At 40.3% G+C, this 23,529-nt stretch overlaps 1 long non-coding RNA gene across 1 annotated transcript; it reads left to right on the top strand.

Moving 5' to 3' along the window:
* The first annotated feature begins 5,816 nt into the window (after window positions 1-5,816).
* LOC145507893 (uncharacterized) lies at window positions 5,817-21,294 on the top strand. Its single transcript, XR_014055233.1, has 2 exons — window positions 5,817-7,383; window positions 21,081-21,294. It is a non-coding gene; the product is annotated as an uncharacterized LOC145507893 (long non-coding RNA).
* The last annotated feature ends 2,235 nt before the right edge of the window (window positions 21,295-23,529 follow it).

Genomic DNA, 23,529 nt, shown 5'->3' on the forward strand with positions numbered 1-23,529 from the left:
AAATCTGACAATCTTTGTTTGTTTTAATTGGATCAATTATTCCATTTAATTTTATGTAATATATTCTGTTATATTTGTCCATGGGCTTGCCTGGTGGCCCAGTGGTAAAGAACCCGCCTGCCATTGCAGGAAACTTGGATTCGATCCCTGGGCCGAAAAGATCCCCTAGAGAAGGAAATAGCAACCCACTCCAGTATTCTTGCCTTGGAAATCCCATAGACAGGGGAGCCTGGTGGGTGATAGTCCATGGGGTCACAAAGGAGTTGGACACAACTTAGCAACTAAAAGACAGCAACATTTGTCCTGCCACCTCTCCTGCTCCTTTTAAATTTATTACTAGATGGTTTACCCATATTGGGCTTCCCTTGTGGCTCAGAGGTTAAACCATCTGCCTGCAATGTGGGAGACCCAGGTTCGATCCCTGGGTCGGGAAGATCCCCTGGAGAAGAAAATGGCAACCCACTCCAATATTCTCACCTGGAGAATCCCATGGTTGGAGGAGCCTGGTAGGCTACAATCCATGGGGTTGCAAAGAGTCAGACACGACTGAGTGACTTCACTTTCACTTTACCCATATTTGGGTACTATTTAAATATATTGCTTACTATATCTTTTACTCTATGTCTCAGCATTTCCACTCCTGAGTAATTTTGCACAGAACTCATGTATAAGTCCATGAGGGCATGTGCAAGACTGTACATCACAGTACTATCCTTGTAAGAATTCTGAAGCAATCATGGAAGCAAAACTCCTCCTTTGTCCTCATGCAGTTATGAATGTGCGCAGCATTTCCTGCTATCTTGGGAGAGGGCATTTTGCACATTGAAATAAACTAATATTTGGCTGATACTGTTTTTTTATATATTCTGAGCCCTTTCTGTTTTTTTTTTTAATCTACTTGTCCTATCAATACTGAGATATGGTATATAACAATAACAACAACTATGGCAAAGGAGAGGTTTATCTGTCCTTTCATTTATTTTGGAAAACAGAACTAGAGGAGACAATTCTACCACTGACTTTAGCCATGCTGATGTCTGAAGGCTGGTGATCACCTTCTTCATTGGATAGGAAAATCATATAAAAAGAACATATGCTCTTTTCCCACTGTGAACCGATATATGAGAGCTTGGTAACATTGGTAACTCTGTACCCTATCAGGAAGATCCCCTGGAGGAGGAGGGCCTGGCACCCCACTCCAGTATTTTTGCCTGGGAAAGCCCATGGACAGAAGAGCCTGGAGGGCTATAGTCCATGGGGTCACAAAGAGTTGGACATGACTTAGAGAATAAACAACAACCTTTCTGTTTAGATACCCTTTGTGGTTTTTGTTTGAAAAACCAGTTCTTCTGAATGCTGACTCCTTTGCACCTCTTTGCATGTAAACTGCTTTTCTTTTCTAAATAACCTTGTCTCTGAGTCTTCTCATACAACATAATGTGGGGATGCAAACCATGGAACACCACTAGTAGTTATCAGGAAGAAGGAGACACTGCGTTGGTCAAAACTTTTGCTCAGATTTTTCCATAAGATGTTACGGAAAAATCTTCACGAACTTTTTGGCCAACCCAATACATATAGTTCATAGATATTTAAAAATACGAATTCTTTTAATGTAATTATTTATTATTAATTAATCTTTATTAACCATTTATTAATTTATTAATTTATTATTTGGGCTTCCCTGATGGCTCAGTGGGTAAAGAATCTGCCTGCAATGAAGGAGACACAGGAGACTCCAGTTCGATCCTTGGGTCAGGATGATCCTCTGGAGGAGGAAATGGCAACCCATTCTAGTATTCTTGCCTAAAAAATCCCATGGACAGAGGAGTCTGGTGGGCTACTGTCCAGAGGGGTGCAAAGAGTTGGACATGATTGAATTATTTTAATTTATTTATTATTGATAATTATGAATCATTGTTTAATTTAATTTATTGATTTAAATTCATTATTTATTTCATTCCTCACAACAATTATAGATATAAGCTTCATGAGGGCAAGGATTTTGTACCTGGAACAGTGCTTGGCACATGCAGGCCCTCAATAAATATTTGTGAATCTTTGTTGAGTAAGTCCTCCTTTTACACACATGGTATGGAAGAACTAAGGGTTACATAACTTGCATAAAGTCACCTCATGAGTAGGTGGCAGAGATGTGATTCCCAGACCACATTCTCACCAGCATGCTCGTAGTCTCTAAGTGAGAATGGTACAGTACTGTTTTTTAATACTGTACAGTAAAATTGTCTTAAAAAAATAATGCAAATTCAGGTACTCAAGCAAAACAAATTTGTGTGTGCATGTGGTAGAGGGGGAAAGGAGAGTTGAGATCAGTAACGAAGGGTAAAGAACAAAATAAAGCACAAAAGGGCCTTGTCCACAGTGAAGCTGATACAGGCTGAGCAATAGGAATAACTCAGGTCCTTGCACCCGTGGCTCCAAAATAATAACACCAATTTTGTAACGACAATAATAATAATAACAATGATGATGATGATACATAATGGAAAAAGGTGAGAAAGTAGAGATAATAGGTAAAAGCAACGCTTTCAAAAAGTTTTGCTCTTAAGGAGAATAAAGAATGAGGCAGCAGATGAAGGGGAATGAGGGCTCAAAGATCTTTTTTCTTTCTTTCTTTTTTTTAAAAATAATATCCTTATTGAGCTATAATTAACATACCATGCAATTCCCTCATATAAAGTACAAAATTCAGTGGATTTTAGTATTTTCATAGAGTTGTGCAATCATTACCATAATCAGTTACAGAATATTCTCATGACCCCAAAAAGAAGAAACCCCATTCCTACTGGCAGTCACTCCCAATTTTTCCCAACTCCTTCATCCCTTGGCAACCACTAAGCTTCATTTTCTTTATGTCTATAGATTTGTCTGTTCGGACATTGCTATAAGTGGAATCGTATAATATGGGGCCTTTTGTGGCTGGCTTCTTTCACTTAGCATAGTTTCCAAGGTTCATCTATGTTGTAGCTTGTATCAGCAGTTCATTTCTTTTACTACCAAATAATATTCTGCGTGTGGATATATCACATTTGATTTATCCATTCATCAGGTGATGGACATTTGAGTTGTTTCCACTTTTTGGCTATTTTGAACGATGCTGCTATGAAATCCATAAATAGGTTTTTGCGTGGACATTCATTTTCATTTTACTTGGGTGTATGCCTAGAAGTGGAATTTCTGGGTCATGAAGTAACTTTTCATTTAGCTTTTTTTGGAACTCCCAGACTGCTTCCATTTTCCATTTCCACCAGTAGTGTGGGAGAGTTCCAATTTCTCCACATCCTCCCCAACACTTTTTAATTCATTCTTTTGATTATAGCCATTCTATCAATAGTAGGTGTGAAGTTATGTATCATCGTGGCTTTGATTGGCATTTCCCTCATGGCTAACAATATAGAGCATCTTTTCATGTGTCTTGCTTTTTTAAAGATGGAATAAAAGTGTGTTGCAAATGGCCCAGTGGAGGGAGAACTTGATGACACAGGAGATACTGGGGCTTTACATGCGTACTCTGTGACCCTGTCCGCTGTCTTTATGCCCAACAGCCAGGCACATAAGGACTCAGGCATGCAAGGACTTGGACATGTGAGGCCCTGGTTGAACGAACACTGGGTGTATGAAGACCCAGGGCACAGGATCCATTTGTGATTGGACTCCAGACCTCTGTGGACCTTATGAGAAGAGCAGCAGACAGGGGCGCTCTGTAATGAAGGGACAAGCCCCAGGTCAGGAAGCAGCATCTACCCGTCACCATAAACTATCAAACAGCACTGGGAACCAATTTTATGGCCTTAGCTGGGGACCAGCCTTCTGAGGTCTCTGACTGTAAATCATCCCAAAGCTGTAGATCCTGCTGGCTGGGCCCGGCTGCCCTTGGAGGTGGGTGTAAGGAGGAGGACAGACAGACAGCGCTGTGGGCTTTGCTCCTCCCCCTCCTCTTTGTGTCTGTCAAAAAAAGCACATCAAGATAAACATGCTCTGTGGCTTTGACAGGAGAAGCCACACAGGGTTGTGAGATTTGCAGTTTGGCTATTCTGGAGTGATGGTAGGAATGGAGAAGGAGGAAGAGGGTCCTAATCCTGCGAGCCTAGGGGGCAGCCGGGTCTATTTCCAGCCTCTGCCGGTGGCACTGACTACTGCCTCCCCTCCTCCTCCCAGCTCCATCTCTCAGCAGCTGGCCGGGGGGCTTTCCTGTCCGCTCCGCTAGCCAGCTCTGTTCCCACCCTGGCTGCCCCCACCAAGCTGGGAGAGAGGGTCTGAGGCAGTATGGAGTATAGTCTGCTGAAAGCAGTGCGGGGAGAAGGGAAACGTTGACTATTAGCAAGGAAGCTGTGGGGGACGGGGAGAAGAGCTGCATAAATCTGCATGGCTAATGAAGTCAGGACAGAGCGGGCTGGGAGCCCTGGGACAGCAGGTCGCGGACAGTGGGGAGCTGTGAACTTGAGGGGAAGAAGACACAGCCAGGGAAATACTCTCTGCCATTCTGGAGTAAGAGGGGTTGAGAGAGGAGGGGAGCCGGGGGCGGATGTGAGTTTCTAACAAGTGAGGAACAATGAGGTAATTGTGGGCCAATCAGAGTGAAGAATGGAATTTGAACCGGGGAAAGGGAAGAGAAAAGACCCCTGAGGAACTAAGAGTGCCGCATTCTTGTGCCCCCCTTGAGACCGTGTGAGAGAGGGCGGCGCGGAGCAGGAAGGCCAGTCGGGGGCCCTGCGGCTCAGTGTTAACCTTTGTGCTCCAGATTTCCTTTTGTGCTGTTTTCAGTGTGCTGGGAAGAATGGCCCCACGGGGCAGGGGCACAGCCCTCCCTGGGAGGTGGCCTCTCTCCCCACAGGCCCTTGCTTCCCTGAATCCTGGCCCACAAGGCAAGGTTCTCAGCTGAGACCCGTCCCTTGGCAGGTGACTTTGCCTCCCTGCATCTCCCCAAAACGCTGACTCACCGGCAGGTGGGACTTGGAGCTTCTTTGGGTATTCTACCTTTCACATCCTTGGCAGGTGGTCCTCCAGCCTCCACAGGAGCACTTCCAAAAACAGGGAGCACATTAGCTCGCAATGCAGCCGGTCTAATTTTGGGCCTATTTTTAGCAAATTATTCTTCTATATCAAGAAAAAAAATGTATCTCCCTCTAACTTCCACTGACTTTACTTACAGTTGCATAGAATGTATCCCATAGCTTTCTGACACAAGAGTATTCCAATTTGTAAACATTGGTAGGATTGCTCTCTTGTCCCAAGAAGTCTTTTGCTTTATAAAAAGTTCCCATTTTTTTCACTCCTGTTTCTCAGGAACGATTTCCTTATCACTTGCCTTGCAAGTTGCTCTCCTCTAAACATGTATCCATTTTCCACTTAGTTATTTTCTTGTTTATTCATTCATATTACCAATGTATTCCAAAAGAGACTTGAAGTTTACAAGGCATAAATGATAACAGCAGGCTTATAAAAGCAATGGAGATATTAGTGAAGTGAAAATAAATGCAGGAAATACCAACCCCAGTAAGTGTGCCATACAGGTCTCTGAACTTAGCCCTGTGTAGTCTCTAAATTTGCCTTTTGAACTTGCTGACAACCAAAGCAAAAAGGAAAATATGGGTGGTTATACAATTTAGTGTCTTTAAGAGCAAATAGGAAACACTGCTATGCTTGTATCTGGAAATGAAAGAAAATTTTCAGTCTTCCTGAAAGACACACCCAACAATTTTCTTATGATAAATTCAATAATACACTTACTCGAACTGTTTCTTAGAAAGTTATCTCTCAATGTAGATCGAAGTCTTAACTCCAAAGCATAATTTCAATAAAAGCAGACTCTCCAGTGTGCTAATGTGCCTCTTAAAATCTGACAATAAAACATTTCAAATTCAATCTAACCAAAGAAAATTACTGCCTGTTTGGGAAAACAATATTTCTATTAACGCAGCTTACAATTGCATTAGCTTTTTGCAGAGCGCCACTGGTATTGACTCTTCGTTAGTGTCTACTCAAACTTACTGCTGCTGCTGTGACAGGAACTGAATTTAAGCCAAGCTGTCTTCATCTTATAGTTGTGCAATTGATTTTTTGAACTTAAGTGCAGGACTATATTGTTTATCACTACAAAATTCCATCCTGTTAGAGCCACTCCTATTTGTTCTATCCTATTGATAATTTTTGATTTGTATTACATCAACCAATAGACCATATTTCATGGAATATAAGACTCTTAATTGTAAGATGCACTGTTTTTAAAAAACTACCACAAAGAAGAAATATTGCCAGTTAAACTATGACATGCAACTGACTGTATGATACATTCGATTTTAGACATGTTAGGATGTGCATCTTAGATTTAGTGAAATATGGTATTACTAATCTCTCACATTCTGTCATTTGCAATTTGATAAACATATCCCCCATAGTACCATTTACTGGGTTCTCATAGAATGCAGCCACTGATGAAAATGTTGAACTGGGCAGGGCCAAGGAGAGCGCTCAGGAGACTTTTATCTGGGAACTCCTTCAGGTTTGCTTGCTCATTTGTTTGAATACCCACTTACTAAATAAATATTAATTTATCCAGTGAGTGCACAAAGAACTCAGGTTACAAAGATGAAGACGGTCTGGCCCCCATCAGTCTCAGTCTGGAATTCACAGTGTAATCCATTCAGGCATACTCTCTGGGCCTGGTTGTTCTAGCCCCTCGGTATCCCTTTAACTGAGCTCTTGTCCACATCAGAACTTGAGGCCCAGTCAGGAGGGGCAACTGGAGGAGGATGGAACAGAGCAGGGAAGGGGCGAGGACCCCGAATCAGGGTGGGAGAAACAGGCTGGTTACAGGGATAAGTAAGTACATAAATAAAGAAGTCACAATGCCTGAAAGGAAGAGTGAGTTCAGGCATGACCAGAAGTAGACTCAGAAAGAATGGGCAGCCAAACCAGAGATGCCGCAGTTGTCAGTCCTCATGGTCAGGTAGATGGGCAGAGGACATTCAGAGATGTGAGTATGCATGGGCTATAGGACAGGGATCCAGGCCCAAATGGCAACAAAATAAGACACCAAGGACCCACAACCCATACTTTGGTTCTAGGCAGGAGTCAGGGTTCTAGGACACAAAACCAGTCAGATCTAAGAACCAGATTCCAAAACTGTAGACTGCCCTCTGCTCCCTGAGTGTCCACAGGGTGAGACAGGGGAGGTAGACAGATGTGGGGAGAGACTTCCTCCTCAGGGCAGTAAGAGCTCAAACTGGGCCTCGGTGTGGAGCAGGGGGAGCCAGACTCCTGAGCTTTCTACATGCAGCCAAAAAGACCTGGAGGACCACAGGAGAGAAAATGGGAGGAACAGAGGAGCAAACGTCTGCCTCCGAGAAGAGGTCTGAGAAGGTGAGTCATCTCCCCAGGAGACTAAAATCTCTGACACATGGGAATCCCAGTCAGGAACCGGCCAGGGACACAATGGGCCAGTGAGTGCAACATGGGTACACACAGCTGTGAGGACCAAAATGTTACCCCTTCTTTAACAAGAGTTAAGAAATAAATTTATATACAAATGAACTTATTTACAAAACAGAAACAGACTTACAGATATCAGGAACAAATTTAGGGCTACCAAAGAGGAAAGATGGGGGAGGAGGGATAAATCAAGAGCTTGGAATGAACACATACACACACTACTGTGTATAAGACAGATAACCGGCAAGGACCTACTGCATAGGGAACCCTGCTCAACATTCTGTGATAATCTGTATGAGAAAAAAAAAGAGTGGATATCTGTATAACTGAATCACTGTGTTGCACACCTGAAACTAAGTCAACATTGTCAGTCAACTATACTCCAATAAAATTTTTTTAAAAGATAATTATGGTGACAGTGATAAAAATGAAAACAAAAAGAAATTCATGATGGTGGCTTAGAATAATAATTATAAATTGAATGCAGAACATTAGTTACTCTCATGACAGAATGAAATAGAAATGTAACTGGTTCTGGCCAATTGCAACTTCATTCTGAATGAAGAAGCAAGGTGCCCAGTGCCATGTGTGGAAATAGCTTCATTATTTGCATTCATTCACATTTATTTCAGACACACATATGATTTGGTAGTACCCTCTCAGTTCTAAGAAAGCCTCTTTAGAGGTTTTGTGTTTTTGCTTTTAAGAGAAAAAAAAAATCAAGACCCAGTTAAATTGTGAATTTAAATACAAACTTTAAAATTTTAGAGATTCTCATAATCACATTAAGGTCTTTCTATTATTAGATAAGCTTGAAACTTAGGGAGCATTTTCTCTCCCGGGTCAAACTTAGATTGAAATTTGGAAATAGATGATCAAGATTTGGGTTTTTATAATTTTCTGTGCAGGCAGACATAGGTCCCAGCCCTAGAAATTCTTCACAGGGATCTCACAAAATGTGACTCATTCAGTGGAGATAATGGTGACCTTGGCAACAAGAATACTGAGGTCTTGGGACTTCCTGGTGGTCCAGTGGTCCAGAATTCGCCTGGCAATGCAGGGAGGTGGGTTCAATCCTGGTGGGGAAACTAAGGTTCCACAAGCTTCAGAGCAACTAAGCCGGTGCCCTGCGAGTACTGAGCTGGCATGCTACAACTAGAGTCTGTGCACTGCAACAAAAGATCCTGCATGATGCAACTAAGACCTGACGGAGCCAAATAACTAAAAAATACTCAGGTCTTCATCATATCCGGAGGATTGATCTCCATCTGGAAGGAGTGGTCAATTCTTACCACAGTGGCAGGAGGTCAAGAGTACAGGGAGGTGACCAGCTGGGCTTTATCTCTGCAGGCCTGCAGGGCTCCATCATGCTATCCTGTACACCACTGGCGGCCACCCGGGGCTGAATGGTGGCGTGGGAGGCACCGTAAAACCTGTAGGTGGGGTTTTCCAGAGGGAGGGCAGGAAGGGTAAACCACAAAAGTGCCGCCCCTCTGGGGCAGAGTGGATGTAAGTTCCTGCTCTCCCGGCAGGGGGCAGCAAGGGCCGAAGAGCGGTGTTTAACTCAAGCGACTCACAGTAATACTTGAGCAACGCTGAAATACAGTGGATTTCTTATTGAGACACAGCAATTCAGAGTAATAATTTGGGTATTATAGTAAATGAGGCTCTACTTTACAGTCACAAACTGGTGGGGCCAGAGTGCTCGAGTTATAGAAAACATAGAATGTCAATAAACGTTAGTAAAGGATTTAGCAGAATGAATGCAAATTGCAAAATTAGCTTATGAAAATATTTCAGTCTTACCTGTACAAGGAAATGTAAACAAGACAGTATGTTAAAATCTGTCAAACCATCACATTTTTAAATTATAACTTGTCAGGAGTTTAGAAAAAAAAACAGAAGTAAAACCAATGATTCACTGAAGTGGTAATTAGTAAAAATTGATTGTGCACACACCAAGAAGACAATTTGCAGACCAAAAGCACTCAGACTAAAGCACGGAATGAGGCTAGGAGGAATGCTGTAACAAAGCAACTTTTATGGGTGGAAGCAGTGAATGTTTGTTCTTCACAGTGATTGTTACAAATATTATTAATGGAATTTTCTCAAATGAAGATAATTGGTTATTAGTGTTTACCTCATATAGATGCAAGGGAACAATTAAAAGTTTCGCTTATGGTTTTTTGAAGCATAAGCAAAGAAGTGACCAAAGTCAAGTTAGCCAGACTTGTCTTGCAAAGTAAGCTTAAATTAAGCTTTGCTTGTATAACTGAACTGATTTTGTCTACTCAGTTAATTTTCAAGTCTGGTTTCCATTTGTGTTTGATTTTTAACAAACTTCTGGCTAATTATGAAGAATTTTTTATGCTTTGGATTCTGTTTCTACATTATCTCATTTAGTCCTAAGTGTTCATCCCATTGTATGAATGAAGAAACTGAATCTCTAAGAGATTGAGTAATATACTACGTCAATTTGAATATATATGTTGATGTCCTCTCTGTGATACTAAAATGATAAATAATTAGTTGTTGTAGGAGCTTTCATGTGCATTGAGGATGTTTAGCATCGTCCCAGATCTCTACCTACTAGAAGTCAGTAGCAACCCCTCACCCTAGTTGTGACAACCAAAAACATCTGCAGATATGACCAAAAGTTCCCTGGGGGGCAAGTTTGCCCCCAGTTGAGAACCACTGGATAAAGGCTATCTGATAGTGAAGGATCTGAAAAAATTCTTGAAGAGTGGTGTTGGATATAATAGGCTGGAGGAAGCCAAAGCTTTTTGTGCCCACTGAGCCACCGCAGGGTGCAGAACACATCTGCATCATCTTTCAGCTTAGAGAGATTATACACCAAAAGGGACAGAAAAGACTTGGAGAACTAAAACCCAGAGGATTAAGCAGAAGGCTGTTTAAAGAATAATTTGATTCCTGATCCATCTTGAAGCAGGATATGAAGAACTTAGGCAGAAAGATCTTCATGAACGTGGTGGACTTAACATAATACCTGATATAATGGTGATTTTTTAAAATGTGAACAATGACAAAGAAGACAATGCGAGAAGAAAAGGACAACTAGAAACTACAGCCCAAACAAAAAGGGGAGGGAAAGCAACTGTAATATTAATACACAGCAAGGGTCTGTGGTGAATAGTATTTATGCAGTTATAATAATTCGTATTAAATTAATCATAAGTACTAATAAATATATTAATGATAATCACAGATATATGATTGTTATATTACTTAATAATTAATTATTGACTTACTGCTGGCTAAACTAAACATGGGCTTCTCTAGTGGTTTAGTAGTTAAAAAAGAAAATAAAATCTTCCTGCAGTGCAGGAGATGCAGTTTCGATCTGTGGGTTGGGAAGATCCCCTGGAGAAGGAAATGACAACCTACTTCAGTATTCTTACTGGGAAATCCCATGGACAGAGGAACCTGGTGGGCCACAGTCCGTGGGGTTGCCAAAGAGTTGGACATGACTTAACTAATGACTGAACAATATTACCAAACTACATAGAGATATGTTTATTGGAAGGATATGGGAATGAAAAGTGGGGCAGGGGCAACTGATATAAATGAGCTAAATCCTAACATGTCATAAAGTAAGTGAATAATGCCTAAAGCTTTGAAATTACAGAATAAACATATTACTGGAGGTAAGCATCTAAAACAATAACTAAAAATTTGAGTGTCCCTGGGCTGTGAACAGGAGGGGAGCTCAGTGAGCCAGGAGACTATAGTGTTTTCTATTATACTTTTTGATAATGTTTATTTTTGAGACAATATGCATATATCATTTTTTTTAAAAAAATATTTTTAATATCCAGAACTATTGAAACGTTAGTGAAAAGAGCACTCTTCTCTGTTGCTGGTAGAGGTATGTATTGAGACAAGTTTTCTGGGAAATAGTGTGCCAGTTATCAAGTGTTAAAATATTCATCACCTCAAAAAAAATATTCATCACCTCTAGGAATGTATCCTTTAGATGAAGCTAGCAATGTAGGCTAAAATGTATACGCAAAGCCTCATATTATATTATTTGTTACAGTAACAAGTTGGAAACATCTCAAATATCCCACAGTTGGCAAGTAGCTAAATGAATGCATAGATATACAACTAATAATATACAACTTTTAAAAGGGTTTATGAAGAACTTACATTATGTGGAGACATGCTTACAAAATATCAAGTGGAAAAAAGCAGGGGACCCAACTAAAAGGCCTTATCTCTACAATGTAAAATATATAAATGCAGGAAAATGTCTAGACAGCAATACATGAACATGTTAACACTGGGTATCTCTGGGATTGTGGTAAATTTTATTTTCTTCTCAATTCTTCTTAGTTTTCTAATTTTTATTCAATGAGCACATATTGCTTTCGCAATCAGAAAGAACATAATAAATGTTATCATTTTAAAAGAAAAGGAAACAATCTTGAGTACCAATTGCCTTCAGTTCAGTTCCATCACTCAGTCTTGTCTGACTCTTTGCAACCCCATGGACTGCAGTACACCAGGCTTCCCTGTCCATCATCAACTCCCGGAGCTTGTTAGAGAACAAAATCTACCTCTTTGTGGCTAAGGCCTGGAGGGTGGAGGTTGCACACCACCTGCTTCAGGCCTTCCTGGAACCCCTGGAGGTTGATTTCCCACTGTACAGTCAACTAGAGATTAGGAATGGAGCAAAAAACTATGCAAAGAATTTCACTTTGCATAACTGGTTTAGCTCATCAAGGCCTTGGAAAATGCGTTCATTTTTATTCACGGTCTAACAGAGGCATTACCACTCACCGTCACATTCATGTGTCTGAATCTTAGGAATCCATGAATTCTTAGGCTCTTTTCCTTCAGTTTCAGGTAGCAAACAGCAGATGAATGATAGTACTTAAGACTGTCTATGCCAAAAAGCAAGAAAATGAACAAGATATTATTTACTTGAGAGTGGTTTTTTAGTGGTCTTTTCCCTTATAAAATGTAGCTTTTCATTAAAATATCAAAGTATTCTATCATTCATTAATAATACAAAATAGAACAGTGGTTCTTAAACTTTAGAGCTGTTTTAATTATCTGAGGAACATATTTAAAATGCAGACTAGTTGGCTCAACCTCTCAAGAGTCTCATGCCTATGATCTAGGATGGATTCAAGAATATGCATCTTGAACAGATATGATAAGTTGATTTTGATTCTTGTGTTTCTAAGACTAATTTTGACAGTTATAAAGTAAGATCTGAAGAAGTATATACTCATGGATATAAACTCAGTACCTTCCAAACTAAGAATTATTTGTTAATCACTGCTTAATTTAGCTAATTTTGTTGATTTTATAAATAAATATTTAAACTTTCAGTAAAAGATGGGTGGATTAAACATGAGGAATTGAAGAATATGCTTATTTTCATCTCACCTGAAATAACAGTAAAATGACTGTGGATGGATTTTTTTGTAAAAACCATAAATCCACAAAAACAAAGGAAAACAGGAGAAAAGACACTAGAAGAAAGGTGTCAACAAGATTTTGGGACTCGTAAAGTGGATAGACAAGAGGTAAATGATGTAGTGGTGTGGAGGCAATAGAAATCTCCATAGGCAATGGGGAAAGGGACAATGGGAGGTCAGTTTGCTCAAGTGAGCCTCATAGACGCCTGGTGATCAGAGGTACCAAAAACCTCTGCACTTAGGGTGAGGAGTGGGGGCTGAAAAGAGGAGCATTGATTCACAGTCTGTGTAAGCAGCAGTCAGACCACAGGTCTCTTCTCCTATGCCAGCAAGAGACAGATGTGTGCTCCTGACATTACAAAGAGGCTCTAGGCTCAAAGATATCTGGCCAGTGTAGGGCAGGTGTGCAGTTATCCATCTACTATCTCTCACAGATTTACCCTTCATTGTCTTGATTTGTTATATGGAAGCTGGACCCTATGAACATTTTTCTTGGCTTACCTGACTGGCTTGATATTAGGCTTTGTCAATAGAAGATTCTGGAATGACACTACAAGGTGATAGCAGCACAAAGGTGCTTGCAACCCTTCTGGATCTGTTTTCCCACCATTTCATTCTGTGAGGGAGCTAGTGGACTTACGTGGGGGCATCTAGTGGTGCTTACTTCAGTGACTCTCATGATCAGTTCCAGCCACACTCAGCCCACACTGTCTGTCTGACTGCCACTTCCATGGCAGCTCTAGCTGGGCCCTCAAGACACTGCCCCCACCATTTCTACCGGAGCTCGTCCATCCCTGGTGGCTCAGTGGTAAAGAACCCACTTGCCAATGTAGGAGACACGGGTTCAATCCCTGGGTCGGGAAGATCCCCTGGAGAAGGGAAAGGCAACCCACTCCAGTATTCTTGCCTGGGAAAGCCCATGGACAGAGTAGCCTGGTGGGCTGCAGTCCATGGGGTCGCCAAAGAGTCAGACACGACTTAGCAACTAAACAACAACTTAGCCCATCCATGCCTTCTGCAGTGAAAGGCCACCTCTCTAAGTTATTTCTGGAAGGTCTCTTTGCCCCAGGTAGGCTGCATTTTCCTGTAGTAGCTGTGTATTCTTTGAGGAGATCTAATCTCAGCTTGTGGAGAAGGCAATGGCACCCCACTCCAGTACTCTTGCCTGGAAAATCCCATGGACGAAGGAGCCTGGTAGGCTGCAGTCCATGGGGTCACTAAGAGTTGGACACGACTGAGCGACTTCACTTTCACTTTTCACTTTCATGCGTTGGAGAAGGAAATGGCAACCCACTCCAATATTCTTGCCTGGAGAATCCCAGGGACGGGGGAGCCTGGTGGGCTGCCGTCTATGGGGTCGCACCGAGTCGGACACGACTGAAGCGACTTAGCAGCAGCAGCAGCAGCAGCAATCGCAGCTTGTGTGTGTGGTGGGAATGGGGAGCAGAGTACTTCTCCTAGTTCCTAGTCCCATTTCTTTTATGGTTCATACTTCCTCTGTCTAAATAATCTAAAGCTAGTAACTGTTTTTCTACTTCTGGAGCTTTTAGAGGCTTTCTTTAAAAAGTAGTTAACCACTTTTAACTAGTAAACATTTCTTTATATCAAAATTTCCTCTATTTGAATTACTAGTGTGGTTTTGTCTTTTGATATAGTGCAAAGTTTTAAAAACAGGGAGTAAATGAAAATCCTCGTATTTGAAGGTGAGATCCACAGTTTCCTTCCTTCCTTGACTCCCAAAACACTAGCATGCAGGATTTTAGCCCTCAGGCAGGAGGATCCCTCCAGAGAGAAACTGACTGACCTGAGAGAAAAGGTTTATGTCACTGACACATTAAGGTTTTGCAAAAAAGTGGCCAAGCTCCACGTTATAGCCCTGCAGTGAAGCCATTGGTCAGAAAGCTCTATCTATGCAGGTAACCAGCTTTTTGTTCCTTGCTTATAAATATGAATACATATCTGAGAATCACCAGGAGTCTGAGGAAATTTTTCACTATAAAAGATAGTTTTAGTAACAAAATTTTAGTATCAAAGAAGCAGAACAAAATGAATTAAAAGAAAACACCCTGGGCTTAATATCACCCAAGTTATGAGATAGTGCATTCATAAGGAAAAAAAAAAAAAAACTCTTAAGTGAACATTCAGAAAATGAAAAAAGGCTCTTGGAAATTAAAAATGTGATAGTCAAAAGCTCAACAGAAGATTGGAAGACAAAGTGGAGGAAATCCTCTACAATTTAACCAGAAAGGCAATGATATGAAAAAACACAAAAATTAGAGCATCAATCTAAGATGTATAATTATACTAAGAGACATTAAAGTTAGAAATTTTTCAAGAAAATAATGCAAGAAAATCTTTTGGGCCTGAAGGACATGAGCTTCCCTATTGTACAAGGCCAGCTAATTTCCCAAAACAATGACACAGAGATGCATCACTGTAAAATTTTAGACAATTAGATAAAAGACAAAATCTAAAACCAGAAAATCACCAGACTTCTAATCAGCAACACTAAAAATTGGAATAGAGTGAAGGAATGCCTGCCCAATTCTGAAGAGAAACAATTATCAATTTAGATTTCTACTTCCAGCCAAGCTATCAACCAAGTGTGAGAGTAGAATAAACACATTTCCAAACATGCAAGGCTCAAACATTTCACTCCCTTATGCCATTTCTAGGAGGCTACTGGAGACGGGCTTTATCAAACCAAGAATGGGAACAATATGAGAGCTGTGAAGCAGGCCATCCAGCATAGGAGAGAAACACAGATAATTCCCAGGCAACACATCCATAGCAGGAGAGGAGGACAGAGAACCCTGAAGGGAAATCTTAGAACAAGAAGTGAAAATGATAGATTACCTTGCTTGTTTGACTTTCTAAGAGGAGTTTTAAAACTTTGACAGAGAATTTAGAAGAAGAGTTAGTGATAGACCAAATTAAAATAAAAACAATTACCTCCAGGCCATTAAAAAAAAAAAAACTCATATAAGAAAGGAAATTAATCATACTACAGTTTGTGGCTCAGCTGTGAATAATAGTTAGTCATAGTAATGTTAACACTGAATATTGACTTTTTTTTAACCAAAATATCACACTTGGGAAAAAGCATACTACAAGGGAAGAGAAAGAGAAAAGTTTGTGTGGGTGTGTTGGAGGGGCAGGTGGGTGTAAGATAGTTAAATCTACATTCTTCTTAGTAGGAAGGCAATACATAATAACTAAACTTGAAAAATCCAGAAATATTAAGTATAAGCACATGTATCAATATGGATATAAATATTGGAAAAAAATGTCTGAAAGAGTTGGGAATGTTCTTTATAAGGAGTAGAACTGGGGGTATAAGGAAGATGTAAGCAAGAGACTGCCCTTGTTTACCCTTCTTTTGTTGAACTTTAATACTCTATACAGGTATCATGTGAATCAATAACTAAATGTGAAGGACTTCCCCGACAGTCCAGTGGTTAAGACTTTGCCTTCCAATGCTGGGGGCACCAGTTCAATCCTTGTTCGAGGAGCTAAGATCCCTCAAGGCTCATGACCAAAAAACCCAAAACATACAAAACAGAAGTAATATTTAACAAATTTAATAAAGACATTAAAAGTGGTCCACAAAAAAAAAAAAATCTTTTAAAAAAACCCTAAATGTGAAAACATAGAATTTCAATGACTTGAAATCCATCACTATTACTTTGCTATTTATGGGGCATCCTATCAGGGGCCTCCAAGACCACCACTGGGTTTGGTGATTTGCTGGGACTCATAGAACTTGGCATATAGTTATATTCATGCTTTATTACAGCTAAAGGATGCAAAATAAAATTGGCAAATGAACAAGAAGCTTGGGGCCGACTCCAGAGGGAACCAAGCACAAGCTTCTGGGAGTCCCCTCCAGTGCATTCACACAAAACACGTTTAATTCTTCCAGCAATGACTAGAGACAACATGTGTGAAAAGTCATCTACCAGCGAAGCTCATTAGAGACTCAGCATTCAAGGTGTTTACTGGGGGCTGGTCACATAGATACCCTCTGCCCAGCACATAGTGAAATTCCAGACTCCCAGAAGGAAAGCAGGTGTTCAGCACAAGCTACATTATTTACACAGACTTCAGGCACAGTGGGCCACTCATCATTTAGGGAAAGTTTTGTATCAGTCTAGGGAATTGTTTAACATTCAAATTCCCAGATGCCAGTCAAAGGCCAACCTTGCAAACAGGTCTTTCCAAGGATAGCAGTCTTAGGTTGCTATGTTAACTCTTTATTCTCCACTGGCATTAAAAGTCTTTACAGGTTTTCTTACAACATATCAGGAAAGTGCTGAGAGAACTGGAAAGACCCCTGCCTGTGTTAGTTATAAGAAACAAGTTTAAGTCTCACACAGGCTACTTTAATGGCCATGTGATGTTGGGAGAGAAACTATTTGAGACTTGCTTTTACCATAGGGGTTAAAGGAAAGTTTGAACAATATTAGACAATAACACAGGTGCTCAGAAAATGTTGATTTCTACAATTTTGTGATTTTGCCTAAAAGTCTCCCTGGTAGACTTCAGAGTTAACTTCTCACTCAGTCTCCTCTGCTCTGCTTTTGGATTAAAATAAATGTGTTCTATTCCAAGGAGTTTTTAAATGTTTCCTTCTGTATCTTAGCTACCTAGAAATTTCTGCTAGGCTTCTTGTGCACTTATCAGTAAGGGGCCATTCAGCTTCCCCAGCTCTGAGTAAAACACTTTGATGAGTCCTTTACCAAGAGAAACCACATCAGTGTAACCAGCTTTGACTAGGTTCTCAGTGGGCGACTCACCGTGGCTTTCCTCCGTGTGTATCTGGTTTGCTTTCATTCATGTCAACTCCCCCAGGGTTGAAGAGTGAAAAATGACTCCCCTAGTTTCAACTTCCTTACTATGCCCACATGACACCCCTCAAGAACCCTGTACAAAAGTCAAGGAACTGTTTGACTCCATTGTTACTGTCCACTCCTCATTTGCTCTGAATCACTTCCCCAAATCCACTGATTTCTTATCATTCTTACTCTGAAGTAATCCAACACAAATCCTGAGTCCTGTGGCACATTGCCTACAGTCCACCTAGCCCTAAAAGGGCTTTTTTAAAAAAGCTTTCTATTTTGTATTCGGGTGTAGCTGACTGACAATGTTGTGATAGCTTCAGGTGAACGGCAAAGGGATACAATCATACATATACATGTATCCATTTTCCCCCAAGCTCCCTAAAAGGCTATTTTCTATGTCATGGGATTGTTCTGAAGATTACATGAGCTAACGAATATGAAAGTGTCCTGGCAAATGTAAAATGATACATGAATCATGAATGTTGTTTTATCATGCTTTTTTTGAATTCTATAGATTTACCTATTAAACAATAATTATTTATACATGAAGTGCCCCAATATGATATAGTTATGGTCCTAGAACTCCAAAGACTTCATAATTAAAATTTGTCTCAGTTTAAAGAAACATTTTTATTAGCAAAAATATTTTTATCAAATTAAAAATCTTTGTCAGAATCCCTAATTTTTTATCAGTTTAAGTTTTTTTTTAAACTTCAAGTTTATACCATTTATTTGTTGTTAAATCAATCAGTCAAAATATGCTGTTTTGATGACTTTAAATCTGAAGTTACAAATAACAGTTGAATCTCATGTTAGTCAACTGATATCTGTTTTTTGTTTTGAATATATAATATTGAGAGATCCTAATTACCCAGAACAGAAATCACAAAACTTATTTTTTAAAAAATAACTCACTTTAAATCTAACAATGCTCCTTACATAATTGTTCTAGAAGCTTGAAAAAGGAATAGTCTTGTGACTGTTTTAAAGTTCAGTTATTAACAATATCTAATAAGGGTTGTCATTCTTTAACTGATTATTGTAATTCTACGTGGAGAGCATGAATAAATGGACCTCCCAGATAATGTGTCTCCACTATTTGGAAGAAAATGCATTTTAATTGTATGATAACTTTTGATACCAGGATATTTTAATCTATGACCTTTTACAAAGTTTCACATAAAACTTAGTTTTTGCCTTTGATAAAGGTGCATTTCACTTCAAAACATGGCATTTTTCATATTGATTCCACACTTTCAGTTTCATCTCTGGCACTCTCTGTAGTTGTAAGCCCGGTGACATTGTTACTGTGCACAGCCACAATGATTTTACTGAACTTACTAAAAGTTAGTAAGAGATACAGGCTTGTACAGCTACGTTACATTACAGAGATATTTAAAGAGTGGGATCTCTTTATCAGTCTCCCCCAGGGGGATTTCTTGTCTCATTTGAACTATTTATACCAATATCTTGTCTTGAACTTCACTATGAAAAATGAAAACTTGGTACTCACAGTCCGCAGCATTACAAACAATGCTGAAAAACCCACAGTTTAAATAATATACCTTAACCAGGTCAGACAGCTTGTGTGGCATTACCCAACACTAGGAAGATTCTAGCATCTTCAAAGAAGTTCTTGCATGTCCCCATGACACACAGTAGCTATTAAGCACATTTCAGTGACAAAGTTTGTATGTGTTACGACTTGCACAGTTTCGCTATTACTTTTTGCTCTCTATGGCACTGCTGTTTTGCTGATTTATTTGATGGAGTGTTAAAATTGATCCCAACAACTAGAGCGTCTTCTGTTATGTAATAAATATTTCTTGTTTGTACCTGCATGATCACATTACAAAAGAACAAATAAAGAGGTGAGACTTATAGCATTCCTCTCATCTACTCACCCTTTGAGTTCAAACTAGAAATAAACTATGATAATATTTAAATATCACACACCAGAACGCCTTTGAAGTCTTAAACTTATGATAATGGAGACATTGTCACTCTTGCAAACATCTGAAAGAGTGCTTAGTGGTGAAATTGCTGAATGTTCTGGGAAATCTTGGGGTCCACTTCCTCCAAGAAGTCAGACACAGGATGCAGTGGACTTTCAATGAGTCATTAATTTGACATTCATTGGGCCTTTTGTTGACAGAATGGAAAAAAAAGTGGGTTTATTTTCATGCTGCCATTAGGAGTAATTCTAGGGATGGCATAAAATGCAGGGCAGCTGCCTAGCCATCCTGGGGGACATCATCCTGTGTCCTCTATTTACCAGTGGGGAGAGGGGAAGGTGCTGTGGAACTGTAAATCCAATAGGCTCTCAAGAGATTTGAATTGACCCTCAGTCCTGGTGTCTGGAAATCCATCATTCTACATAGACGCAGGGACTTGAGCAGAATGAATAATTAGTATAGTCTAGAGAATTCAATTCATCTAGTATTTATTGAGTGCACTGTGAACACACAGTGTTCAGGGCCAGGTGCTAGAGAAGGCAGGAAACAAGGATGGGAGAAAATATGCCACAATATATGAAATGTTTCTGATCCTCAGGAGCTTTCAGTGTTGACAGAGACAAAACACACTTAGGAAATAATGAGAAAATCCTAGAGACAGTGTCTAATATTTAAAACCAGATATGAATGCAAATTAGTGTCAAGATGAGCCCTCATCTTGGGATATGGGTTGGATGGAGACTGGGGAGGCAAGCAGACTGTCAAGAGGCAATTAACTGGTCCAGGAAGGGAAGATGACTCTACATTAGGGCAAGACAGTGGGAAAGGACAAAACGGTGATACTGACAGAGGTGCCAGAGGGAGTGTTGATTGACGCTAAAATCAAACTCTTATTTTGACAATTTCTTTTGATCCTCCTAAAAACATGTTTTTTTTGTAACATTCTAAAGTCCTTTTCAATTCGGAATCAACCTATTTGTTCTAAGCCAATTTCAACTCTACTGACTATCAAAACATTCTCTAAGAAAAATCAAATATAGGATTTGTCATTAGGATAGTTCTGGAAATAACGGAATGATCAAAGAAAATAAATTTACATCCTCCTGAAATTTGTGCTTAAGCTTAATAGAGTTGAAGTGTACCAGAGGAGGATGATGAGAGGGAATAAGAAGAACAAGGGAGATGATATTTTTGTGGTTAAAATGACCTTCTCAACATAAATTCTATTTTTAGAAACATTTGCGGTACACATGACTGTGTTCTCCGAGGGCTCTCCTCCACTTCCAGACACACAGAGATTAGACTTTCCTGCTCCATAGAAGCCAGGCAGAGCCACATGACTAAGTGTGAAGACTTGTTGGCTAACGTGATTCTATTTCTTCCAGGAGGAAGCTTTTAAAGGCCGGTGCATGACTCTCCATACTCCTCTTCTGTCATTTCATGAAGAGATCACAAGCCCAGATGGAGCAGCAAAATATGGAAGAGCCTCTCTCAACCTGGATCCCTGAGGTCTCTCTTGGAGGATTGCCTTGCAGAGTCACTTGGGACCTTAATGGATGTTGCATGAATGAGAATAAACTTTGCTATGCCATGCTCTGAGACTTTAGACTGTTTATTATCACAGCACAACCCACCTTATCTTGATTGGTACTTTTTGAGTTTTTTCTTTAATTTTCAGTCAAAAATATTTTTTAAAATCTGGCTTAGTTAGAGAATAGTTCTAAGGCCAAGAACACAGATTTAATCTCCACCCAGTTTGTTAAATTGGGCTTCCCAGCTGGCACAGTGGTAAAGAGTCTGCCTGCAGTGCAGGAGATGTGGGTTCGATCTCTGGGTGGGGAAGATCCCCTGGAAAAGGAAATGGCAATCCACTCCAGTATTCTTGCCTAGGAAATCCCATGGACAGAGGAGACTGGCAGGATACAATCCATGGGCTCGCAAGAGAGTCGGACACACCTTACTGACTAAACAACAAACAACACACTGTTAACTCAATGGAAGAAAAAGTGTGTTTGTAAGAAAAATATGGTCTTTTCTACCAAAGATAAAGATATAAGAAATAAAGAAATGATCCATATTCATTTTTTAAAAAATATTTAAATGGAAAGATATGTGTGTGTGTGTGTGTTTGTACCCAGCTTATGTATAAGGTTCCTAAAGGTGGTGGCTCGTTGCCAGTCCTTTGTTCTCTTCCCTTCCTAGTTCCCCTTCCTCATAAGAACAATTTGGCAAATTTCACGGGCTTTACTCTGGACTTGTGCAGAGAACTAAAGGGATGGAAAAACAGTTAATATAAATTCTCCACTCAGAAGCCTACAGGTATTACTCATGGCCCCATCAACCAATAAAGGACTTCAGGAAGATTGTGACTCTCTGTTCCTCAGCCTATGAAGAACCAGGGGAGGGAACCTGTGTCCTAGGGATAAAAATTGGGCAGACTTCCTGCTCAGTGTGCCTGCCCGCCAGACACCTCATCTTGCAAGACCGTTATTGAAGCCTTGCTTCCCACTGCACCTCATGTCTCCAAGTCCATTCTTCAAGTTTAGGCTGGTAAGCATGTTTCCCACAGTGTTTTAAGAGTCCATGGGACTCAAACTTTGTGTACCTTCTCTGATTCCCTTAATTGCCTCCTTCTTTCCAAAGCTGTTGCTTGTATTCCCAACTCTTCCCATTGCTAGTGATCCCATCAGCATCACCAATCTGCTGACACCATACCAAGATTTCTGAGCTGGAGACAAGGTTAAGATCAGCATAGTTCTTACATCTCAGACCCCAAGCCTGATCCACTCCATGTCACATTTCCATTTCTGGAACTTGGATGAAATGGTATATCATGCAGCATGGGATCTGGCTTTCTGAGCAGCCAAGTGATGTCCCCCAAAGCAGAGAGGGTGGAATTCAGCCCTGGGGTAAACCTTGGCCAATGGGAGGCAGGAGATGGCAAGAGCCACACATAAGATCTACTCTTCCTTTCTCCCTTCCAAATAAAACACCGAGGCACAGATTTTTCTTGCAACATATTCAGAGGAAATTCCACCTGAGAATGTGTTTTCTTCCTGACTCCTTGTGAAGATGGACACCTTGGTAATTTGTGGTATCACACTTCATCATGCTCCGCAGTTGTACTTTTCTCATCTCCTGTTTCCTCACCCTTAAAACTCTGGGATGGCACCTTCTGGAAGGGTAGGAGAGCCCCCAGAGAACAAAGTAATGTGTACCACAAACTTTTTTAAAATATCATTTTTATTTATTAAATTTTTTGACTATGCCAGGTCTTAGTTGTGGCATGTGGAATCTAGTTCCCTGATCAGGGACAAAACCCGGGCCCCCTGCATTGGAAGTATGGAGTCTTAACCACTGGACTACCAGGGAAATCCTCACAAACATTTTTAAAAATAGGATTTATATTGAGAAGATCATTTTAATCACAAAAATATCATCTCCCTCATTCTTCTTATTCTCCGTCATAGTCCTTGTCTGTACAACTAAATTCTACTTAGCTTAAGCATAAATTTCTGGACAATGTAAATTTATTTTCTTTGATTATTCCATCATTTCCAGAACTATCCCAATGACAAGTCCTACATTTGATTTTTCTTAGAGACCCTTTTGATAGAGAATTGAAACTGGCTTAGAACACATTCCTCTCTCTTTCTCTGTGCTAAAGTTTTTCAGGGCAAGCACTCCGGAGGATGGGAGGGTGGAGGGAGGCTTCGACGGGAAGTGTGGTGCAACAGAGCAGGGGCAAAGGGGCAGGGCAAGAAAGAGAAAGCCAGGTAGAGACTTCAAACCTGGAGGCACTTTGCTAAATTTCTCAGTGTGTGTCTTCTTGGT

The sequence above is a fragment of the Giraffa tippelskirchi genome, chromosome 5, assembly GCF_054371585.1.
Source record: "Giraffa tippelskirchi isolate mGirTip1 chromosome 5, T2T-mGirTip1v1.2.pri, whole genome shotgun sequence".
Taxonomy (NCBI): domain Eukaryota; kingdom Metazoa; phylum Chordata; class Mammalia; order Artiodactyla; family Giraffidae; genus Giraffa; species Giraffa tippelskirchi.